General features: G+C 48.9%; 1 protein-coding gene and 1 pseudogene across 3 annotated transcripts in view; one reads left to right on the forward strand and one right to left on the reverse strand.

Moving 5' to 3' along the window:
- The window catches only part of Sox102F (transcription factor Sox102F), a 1035502-nt gene that overhangs the window by 280544 nt on the left and 744277 nt on the right, over window positions 1-10681 (forward strand). The window lies entirely within an intron of this gene.
- LOC146190248 (uncharacterized) lies at window positions 387-1975 on the reverse strand (annotated as a pseudogene).

A 10681-nucleotide genomic window follows, 5' to 3' on the forward strand; every position in this document is an offset into this window, starting at 1 on the left:
CCAAAAAGGATCACGTCGATGTAGAACAACACTCCAGGGCAACGGTCGAGGATTGTCGCCAGCATTTTCTGAAATGCCGCTGGGGCAGAAGCCAACCCGAAGCAAACTCTTTTAAAGCGGAAAAGACCGTCATGAGTGATGACAGCTGTCAGATCCCTGCTTTCAGGGTGCAAAAGAACCTGATGGTAAGCGGAAGCCAAATTAAGTTTTGTGAAGTGTGCAGCGCCTACCAAAGCGTGAAGCAGCTCTTCTGTATGGAGTAATGGGAAACTGTCTGGAACAATAGCTTTGTTCGGCTCTCGAAGGTCTACACATGTCCTGATGCTACTATATTTCTTGTCAACAACAACAGTAGGAGACACCCATTCAGAAGCATCGATGCGCTCGAGGATGTCAAGGCTCAGTAACCTCTGAAGTTCCTTTGATATTGGCGACCGGAGAGAATATGGCAGACGGCGAAGCTTGGAAGCTACAGGCTGCACGCCTTGCCGAGTCTTGATGCAATGGATGAACCCCTTAGCAAGACCTAACTCTGGACTGAAAAGCGAACTGAACTCATCTGCTGAGGCTGGCGGCAGATCTTTGTAGCGGGGCTGCTCGCTTGACGATGTGGAGATGGAACGAGATAGCGGGTCATTGACAGTCGACAGCGGAGCAACGGATGTGTGCAAGCAGTGTGCAAGCAGGATTTGTGCAAGCAGTAGAGCCCTCAATGCGAATATCCAAGGCTTGAATATCGTCAAGACCGATCAGACAAGTTCCTCAGTGAACAACATAAAAGCATAGTTAAGCTGTGCGGCCTTTAAACTGCACGTCTGCCTGGAAACAACCTAGCACGGAAATCGGCCGTTGAGAGTAGTCGAACAGAGTGGCATGCGGAGCAGGCAAGAGTGGAACGCTCTGAAAATATCGACTGTTTTCTTGTTCCGACAGAATTGAAACAGACGACCCTGAATTGACAAGAAATGTCAAAGTGACATTCAAGACTTGCACTTGAATATGAATTCCGCTACGTGTGGAACGTTGCAAAGTAAAAACCTGCTCAGCACTGCTACATGAATCATGTAATTCAACTTCACGGACTCGGCGTTGCATTTGAATTCGTTTGCGGTTGCATACTTTTTGAAAGTGACCCTCGAGACCGCAAAATGAACAAGTCTTGCCATGCGCTGGGTACTGCGGCGCTGATGCGAAGTGGTCCTTCGAGCTGCATTGGAAACAATGTGTAACCGGAGCAGCTACTCCGTTCTCGGTTCCGCTCAGGGGGGCGGTTCCGCTGCGGCGCACTTGAGCCGCCCGCTGGCTGCGCATTCCTTTTTTTTTTCGAATGATTCGATAATGGTTTACGACGCTGCCGCAATGAAACTGCCTCGACTGAAGCAGAAAGCTCCTTCAGTTCTTCCGCTGCTTGCTCAAACTGAAGGGCAATTCGAACTAAATTATCGAAAGACAGTGTGGAACCCTCGAGCAGTAACCGCTCACGTACGCTGTTGGAAGCTACGCCAGCAACAAATCGGTCCCTCAGAGCATCATCTTGCGAAGCAAACGAACAATGTGCTCCCGTAGAGCGACAACAAAGTCTTGCACGGACTCGCCTGTGTTTTGGCTGCGGCGGTGAAAACGATGGCGCTCGACGATAACGTTGCAAGATGTCGAAAACTGCTGCCGTAGAGCGGCGAGTGCAGAGTCGTATTCGTCAGGAGCGGCAGACTTGTCATCGGCGTGGGCTGTGGCGCTGGTCCCTGCATGTAACGTCTGATAAACACGCTGGCCCCTCCGCCCCCAAACAATGCAAAAGAATAGCCTTGCGCTGGCTTGAATGCGGCGGCCCCGGATGCCACCAAGTACACGCTGAACATCTGCTCCCATTGCTCCCATGGCAATGACGGACGGACGGGCGTCGGAAGGAAGAACGGTAGCGGAGCAAGGCCGGTGAAGTTCATGGCGGCGGTTCTGGACGGTGCGGCGGGCTTGGGGTAGGTAGGGGTAGGTTCACAGCATCCTCGTCGCCAATGTGGTGTTTTCGAAGGTGGAAGCAGAGTCCAGCTGTCCCGAATGAACACAACCCATTTATTCACACATACACACATATATATATATAACGAAAACAGAAACGCCCCCTGGGGAATAAAGAATTCAAATCGAAAACGAAACTGAATATAACAGCTTGAGGTAGGTGGCAGGCATAAGCACCTGAAAGGGAAGGGTTGTTATCGCATACCCATCCCATAGATGCAAATTTGCTTGTAATCGAAGCCTTGATGTAGATGTCAGCCGTATCAAGGATTCGCTCTTGTCAGTGATGGGCTGCGAGGAGCTCCCGGGGAATGACAAAATCGCGGTTTATAGGTCGGCGATGGAGGCGTGTGACCACTGGCATCTCCCAAGGAGAAAGAGAGGCATATAGGGCTGGTGTTTTGTCGTTACGCTGTTCATCCCAGGCCAGCAGGCGACGCCCTTGGACAGTGTTCTCTAGACGTATTCGATGACGCGTCTCTTACTCGGAAACGATGGTGGCGAGCGGTGGAAGAGCGGCCAAACGCTCAAGTTCAGCTATAGGAGTGTGCTATAAGTAGACCGGTAATAGTGAGTAGTGTTGCGCGATGAAGGCACTCGACCTTAGCGAAGACAGTCTTCGACAGTTGGAGGACGAGTGTGCCATAGAGGATTTTTCGGACCGCCGCTGCTCGGGCCATCGCACGGCAGGCATGTTGCCGCGCACCGCCGTTCCGGTTGGACAGGCGACGAATAGTGTGTAGCAGTGCTGGCCAAATGCTTTGTAGCTGATGAACCCATTTCTGGGGACTATTGCAGCTTAGATGGGCAGGCCAAGAATGCGGATTTGCCCATTTGAGGAGGTGATGGTGTTGCCTCCGATGTGAAGATGGATCTGCATACTGGGGTTGGTTTTATGTTTTCCGTCGCTACTAATAAATTCTGTTTTATGTGGTGCGAGTTCGAGGCCAATTTTGGTTAGTGTATCTTCAAGACAAAGAAGGGCTGCCTGAAGTTCAGTCTGCATAGAATATTTGTCTACGTAATCCGCTGCCTCAGTCCAGACAGTAGTATCATCGAACCTTGCGTTTGCCGAGTTCCAGATTCTCGGTGACGCGTGTCCTGCCAAGTTGAACAATATGGGTCCGAGAATGGAGCCCTGGGGTACACCCCTATCCAAGTAATATGTTTTCGGCACCCATCCCGGAGCTTTGCCATGTACCTGAATAGGTCCAGATGTCAAAAAATTGCGGATCCAGATTTGGGCACGACTGCTAGGAAAGCGTTTGGCGAGTTCCTCCAGCATAGCTTTATGGCGAACATTCTCAAAGGCTTTGTGTATTATCGACAGCCAGGAGACAGTCAGGCAGCGCTTTACGATGAGCTGTATTCAGAACTCTTCGCAAAAGCCAAAGGCAGTCATGAGTTCCGAGGTTAGGGCGGAAGCCGGCTTGAGCTGCATGAAATCCAGGACTGCCGTATTTAATGTAGTGACTAATTCGGGTATGCAGCAGGCGCTCGATGAGTTTACAGCGATGTGTATAGTCAGGGCGATTGGACGCAAATTACTAGGAAGTCGAGGTTTTTTTCCAGGTTTAGGGAAAGGAAGAATAAGATAAATCTTGAGATCAACCGGTGCTCTTCCGGTCTCCTAGTAAGAATTAATGATGCCGAGAAGGGCATCCTGGGCTGCCGAGTCGAGATTACGAAGCTCCTGCCAACTGACTCGGTCATGCCCGGGTGTGGCGCGAACTCGGCCTCTTCCGAGGGCTGCTTGCAGTTCTCCGTTAGAGAATGGGCGATCCAGGTCTGAATCAAGGTTTCTGACAGGGAAAATGGAAACTGATGGTTAAGGCGTTAGGCTGGCGTGTGGGAAAACGGTGCGTATAACTTCATCTTCAACATCAGCCGGGTTGCCATTGAGAAGGAGCTCGGCGAGAGGTGGGGCCCCGCGTGCCTTGCCATTTATGCCACGAAAGATGCGCCAAAGTTGTGATAGGCCTGGTACTTGTCCAAGACGGTCGCATGTAGAGTGCCAAGCCTCACTTCGCATGGTGAAGCTGGTATGCCCGGATAAGCTTTAATTGTCGTCGAAGAAGTACGAGATCTTTGTGACGTTTTCCGCGAGTCCGAAAACGTTGCGTGAGCTGATCTGCGCGACGCCAAATGATAGCCAGGTGAGTATCCATGCCAACTGTGGGATCGTTACAGGGGATACATTCGAGAGCTTGAGTTCCGGCATCTCGGAGTACAGACATGCAGGAAGGAGTCAATATCCGAGAAGGCGATCGTAGTATTGGCCCAACACTTGTACCTGCAGTTGAAAAACGAACGTGTTGTTCGAACGCGGAGACGTTTACGATTGACACTGAAATATATATACAGTCATGTTTTGAGTGCGGTTCTTATGCGCTCGCTCGGCGGTTGAGCCGCGTCGCCGTCGGTGCCGGTGTAACCGAGTGAAAGATAGTCACGTGCCACGAGCTAAAAAAAAAATCATGACGTCACATCCGGCCATGTTCATAAGCGGAACTGATGTCATGATGGCGTCACATCTGGTCATGACGTCACCAGGCTATCCACTCAAAAAGCGCTTCGAGCCACTGGACAGCAAGGCAGTTGCATACGTTGATGCGGTGAGTGGGAGGTCGGGTGCGGCGGTAGCCTCGGTAGTCGACGGCCGAGGCGCCCCAGTATCGGCAGCCACTATCAGAAGCCGCAACTCTGAAACAGCTGAAGAAGTTGCGATAGCGCTCGCTTGCGTACGAACGAAAGCAAAATTTATAATTAGTGACAACAAAACAGCCATCTGTATACAATTAGGCAAAGGGCAGGATCGCAACAGGAGCGGTGCGAATCCTGATCGGAAAACAGCTGAATAGAAAAGTCAGCTTAATATGGACTTCAGCGCACGCGTCTGTTCCTGGTAACCAGGCGGCACACGAGTTAGCCCGATATCTCTACTTCCGGGTAACCGTAGAGCCTCCTGATTGCCAAAACACGGACGAACTTCTATTAAATTCCACAGAAATAGTCGAAAATTATAGAAAAAGCAGGAAACTGGTGCCACCACCAGATAAGTGTCTGAACAACAAAAAGGCGACCGCATGGCGGTGTCTACAGGCAGGGAATTACATCCACCCGGTCTGGGCCTATCACGTCCAGAAAGATGAGCGACAGGACGATAAATGCAAGCAATGTGGGGAGAGAGGGACTCTCAACCATGTAATTTAGGAATGCGCTAGCTCCCCAGGGGCTAGGACAAAAATACTTAGTAGAGAAGCCTAGGAAACCCTTCTGCGGAGCGAGGACCCAACTCTTCAGAAGCAAGCCATCCTCCTGGCGGAAGAGGCCGCAAGGAACGAAGACCTCTTTGCCTGCCTCTAATCGTGGAGGTCTCAGCCCCCGTCCCCTAGGCCTGCGTTCTGGGGGCGGAGAGTAGGGGGCCTCCATTCTGGTGGAAATAAAAGTTGTTCACACACACACCTCGTATAAGAAGCTGACCCCGCCGGGTGTCCGATACAGGCGTCCATGCGGCGCCTTTCATTTGGTGCTTACTCGCACCACACAGCATACCGAAGCAGACGCATCAGCGGGGTTTCAAATTGGTTTACAGGAAAGAAAAGGCGCAGTATCTGTCACAATTCTCCGCGGACACGTTAACCGAGTCGTAAGGAAAATGAGGAAGGTGGGAGTGAAAAAAGAGAGAAACTGGCGCCATAGTGGAGGGTTGCAGACCCCCGCGCGGTAGAGGCTTTCGCCTTAGCGCGCTTGAGTGGTCTAAAGTTCTCCATAGAATTTTTCAGAAGAAAAAAAAAAGAGGAGCCGCAACCTCTGCGCCACTTGTTATGAGGGCAAAAGATTTGCCGATGATTACGTTACTTCCTAATGCGAAATTTGAGCGCAGCTCATCAGCTCTTTCACCTTTTTCAATAGATTGAGGCAAAGATTTCGAGCAAGACCTGTATGTACAATTACAGACAACTATTTTTTTTTGTTCACACATATTCCTTCAAGAAGCACTCCACTAACAATTATTGTGTCGTGAAGGAAATCTATGGTCATGAGAGCGAGTAAACATTAAATGGTTAACGGCATTGCGTGGGTGATTTCCTCAGTCCAGGATACCACTGGCTTGGGCTGCCTGCCGGGCCCTGGTGAGAAGGCTGCGCTGCTCAGAGAGACCCGTGTCCCACTCCGCTTGGCTAAGTGCTCGAGCTTTATATTTATCTAACTGCTCTTTGCAGTTCTATATCATGTGAGACATGAGACTTCACCGCATACAGTGCATGTGTTATTTTTGAACTTTTCGGGCCAGATTATGTGGTACTTTGCAAGGTTTGCCTGGAACATACAGGCTAGGAGAAATGAAGAGAGCAGTTAAGTTATAGGGAGGTTGCGGCAGGCAGCGCCGTGGGCCCATAGGAACGTTGTGCGGCGACGAGACTAATGTCATGAGCTGCAGACGAGAAGAAAGAACCTTCGCAAATATCTTAAACTGACTTGAAAATGATGTAGTCAGAGTAAGCAAGCGAAGGAAGGAAGGTGGGAATGAAAGTGAAGCTGGTTACAAGGGACAATGCCGACGGCGACGACGACGCGAAATCCAGGAACGGGTACCAAAGAGCTGCGCTCTAAAACAACAACATCGGACACCTGAGACGGCCCGCCGGGCAGAGTGCGGGCCTCATCGAGGCCGGCATCAACAAATGTCTTAGGCGCTCTTTCTCTCTCTCTCTCTCTTGCTCCCCGCTACCGCTCTCTCCTCTCGCGTTGTAAAAAGATAAGGAGCTGCGCTGAAATTTCCCATTAGGGAATGTTGTAGTCGTCTTCAGAATTTATTAAGGGCCCCCAAGTGTCTGATAACTTGGTTGGCGCATTTCATTCTAGATCCGTTGTACACTATAGCTTCGCTCTATACTAGTTTATGACTTTTCTCCACCCAGTCGTGCGCATGTTCTCGGTGCTATATGTAGTGCAAAGCGAAACGAGTTTTCTTGGTTCTGCTAACATGTACAGTGCAGGATAAGAATTAAGCTAAGCGCCAATTTTGCTTGTAAACGTGTCCAGCGTATTGTTATGGTTAAAAAAAAAATCCATTCCATACAAGGCTGCATGCGCGTTGCCCCTATAACAACACAGCCACACACACACACGCACAGTCTGAAGCACAGTCAGCTACGATACACGACTGGAAGCGATGCGCGCGCGTTTCGGAAGTCAGCGGTCACATTGCATACGCCGCTTTGTATTAGGCATTTTAAGCGAAAGCTTATCAGCTCGTTGGGTCGAAAAGCTTAGTAGTAGTAGCAGTCCGCACTGCGTGTCGTAAATAATCGAGGTTACGAAACAAAATCGTGTCATTGTAATTTGTGGTTCTAGTTTGACTATTGGTGTGCAACAGGCGATTACGGGTCCATGAAATGAATGTAATGATTTGGTTAAATAATTAATGCATTGAAAGATATAAAGAAAAGAAAAAAAAGGGGGTTCAAAGGTGTCAGAATGTTCGCAATAAAAATGCATTGCTTGATGATGCTAATTAAGAAAATGTAGAGTGTGTATCTCATCAGTTAATTTTTTTGCGATGTTTTTTGCCTCGGGCATAAAAGGAATATTATGAAGGATCAAAAGTATGGTCAAATAAATGAAAAAATGGTTGGCTTTGAGGGCAGTATCCTTGAAACGACACGGTTCTAACTTTTCGTGCTGGCATTGGCGGACAGGTAAGCCCCTTTATTTTTATTTTGTTAGCATCCTTTCAGACATCTTGTTTTCCCAGTATTCACGGATGAATAACTTTCATTTCGTACATCATAAAACTAGTCATATGACATCCGATATGGCATTTTAGAGGTCCACTGACCATTCTGCGGTCTAAAATATTTTCTACCCCAGTGGCTGTGAGGCATCGCCACTGGAAGACGCTGCCTCAAAAAAACAAAACAAAATGTTTAAATACTTATTGATAGCGGAGTTACAGCTATTGCAGACAACCTATTTCTCCGGATTCCTTTCTTACTCCGCCGCGGTATTGTAGAGTTAGGAAGCTCGACTGCTGTGCCCAAGGATGCAGGATCCCGGCCGCTTTTCGATGGAGACAAAGAGCGCCCGTGTTCTGTGCAATGTCAGAGCCTGTTAAAGAACCCCAGGTAGTCGCAATTTCCGGAGACATCCACTACAATGTCTCATAGCGAGCCAGAACCGTAAACCCCATAAACCATATTCCTCTTAACTCCCCTCCGCGGTTTTCGCTGTCCTGCTTTGTGGTCTATCCTCTGCAAGAGAAACTCGCCCTTACGAAGAGGCGTAGAGCCATGGTTCCACCATTTGAAGGTTTTTTCTCTTTGCTTTTGCGTACGCTTAGGGGCGCTCTACTCCCCTAGCGGAAACACCCAGTGCATCGCAGAACAAGCTCAGCTTGGGCATAGCTTGCGTTTCTTTCACGCGCTGTACGTCTTTGGGACCAGGAAGTTCGCCATGAACTGGAACCCACCGTGAGTGTACGTTTGGAAAGAATGATCCAAAATATAAACCCTTATTGCTCTGCGTATCGAAGAAACAACGAGACCTGCACCTGAGCGACCGGTGGCGGAAAAGCATGAGCGCAACAAGTGGATGACCAACGACATGAGGAAGTTCGGCACTCTGAAAGGCAGAGTGACAGGGCTTTGATTCGAATTTTTGCTGCTCTCTGGGGTGTGTATCGCTGGAGGATTTGTCAGAACTATCTCTGAGACCTCAGCGAAATATTGGGCTTGCTTGTGTAAAATGACGAGACTAAGCGCGGTCCATGATCCTTTAAATGTTTTCACGCAAGCAGTCATGTTAACTGGCCATCACTTTTTAGCATTTCATGCTTGCATTAGAGAACAGATATAGGCCTCTTCACATTTAACTATATTAAATTGTCTTCACTCGTCTTGTGTTTCAGTATGCATGGATGCTTGAAGTTAGTCTTAGCGGCGTTAATACGGCTTCGATTAAAGAATTCTGACACATCATGAAGCTAGTCATACACTATCCCATATGAGCTTTTTGAAAAAAGCATTTCGGTTTTAACTTGGGTGGCTCTAATGTTGTCCATTGCTATTTGTCGCATTGAATTGCAAGCCACGTAATTCTACATTTCGTGCTTGAATTGGCAAACAGCCCCCTTATTTTTACACGGCCGTCAGTCGTCTTGTGTTGCTTGTAAGCATGGTAACCCTGACTGCTTCATTCTGCATCCGTAATTCGATAAGCTGCTGATAGTTATCGAGTCCGCTCTCGCGGTTTGTCGACGTCTTCGACATGGTTAATTGTTTGTGCTGTTCGCAATAATTCACTTGGAATACCCCGTAAGATGTAAACATGCCTGCCACCGAAAAAAAAAAAAACGCGTTACCTTTATTAGGCCCTTCCGCTGACTGGCGTAATGTCATATTAAATCACTGAAATATTTGTTTGTTTGTACGTTTCTTTTGCAAGTCTGTGTTTGGATGTAAGCAGTCTCATTTAGTTTTTGCCTTTACAGCCTCATTGGTTGACAAGCTCTGGTCAGTTGCTGGTTTTCTAGCTTGACAACAAGTTCGCACCGTCTTCAGTATGTTGACTTCGTGGAACAATACCTGCAGCTTCGGTCTTCTCTGCTTGATGCAAACGTATGGCCCATCGCTGCTACTTGCAGCGTTGGTATGGCACTGCTCCATAGGGTTTTCTCTCCTACAGACGTGTCTTCGGCCCTGACATCCTAGCAAGAAAGGTATACCTCTTGAAGGGATAAGTTATCTACGGACAACTATTTTTAACAGTCGACTCAGTGATATTACGCTACATCTGACAGGAAAAAAAAATGACAAGCGTAGAGAGTGTGATCTGCTTTATATCATTTCATAGAGATTCGTGGTATTCAAGCCGCGAAAAAAAGTTTACGCGGGGCTGCACATAGTTGCCGATTCTTCTTCCTGATACTTTTCTTGTAATGGTCCTATTTATTTCTGTAAAGGTGCAGTTAACTGCAAACGCCAACACTTTGACACCATTATTGCATATCCCCGAAGGAAAATAAAAATAAACTCGAAGGAAAGGAAAAAAACTAATAATGATGGAAGGAGAAAGCTTCTATCTCCCGAATTGTCTCGTCCATTTTGTCCCTCCTAACGCTGTTGTCGGCGGTGCGCCCAAACTCTTTCTCCCGCACCCCGCAGAACGACAATGCGCCGCTCTGTGGCGCATTAGCCAATTACGGTGAACACGAAAATTCGCTCAGAAATTTTCGCTGGAGAGGGAGCGAAGGGAGGCGAAGGGCAGAGTACGAAGTGGCGCTTGATCCGGCGCGGTTGACGCACCCGGCGAAGACAGCGCAGCTGTCGGGAGGATGAGGGAAGGGAACGAAGGGAATTCGGGAGGTTGAGGGTAGGGGGAAAGCTGCAGAAGACAGAAGTCCCCGGGCAGTGTTTCCCGAAGCGTCGTCGTCTGCCGTGCTCTGCTGTTGGTGCGTTTCGTTGTCTTCCTATCCCTCTCACCGAAGGCGTTGTGGCGACGGCGCACCCCCGCCTTCTTCCCCCCGTTCTCTTCTGTCCTCGACTGCCAATCTTCATCTGCAGCTGCCTGAGCGCAAAATAACGGAGTGTGTGGTTTTGCTCTCCCGGGGGTTTCGGTCGGCGTTGAGCTTGGTTTGGTCTCTGGGCATTCGTGGCGCGAG

The sequence above is a fragment of the Amblyomma maculatum genome, chromosome 4 (assembly GCF_055883805.1).
Source record: "Amblyomma maculatum isolate TAMU_Amacu chromosome 4, ASM5588380v1, whole genome shotgun sequence".
NCBI classification, from domain to species: Eukaryota; Metazoa; Arthropoda; class Arachnida; order Ixodida; family Ixodidae; genus Amblyomma; species Amblyomma maculatum.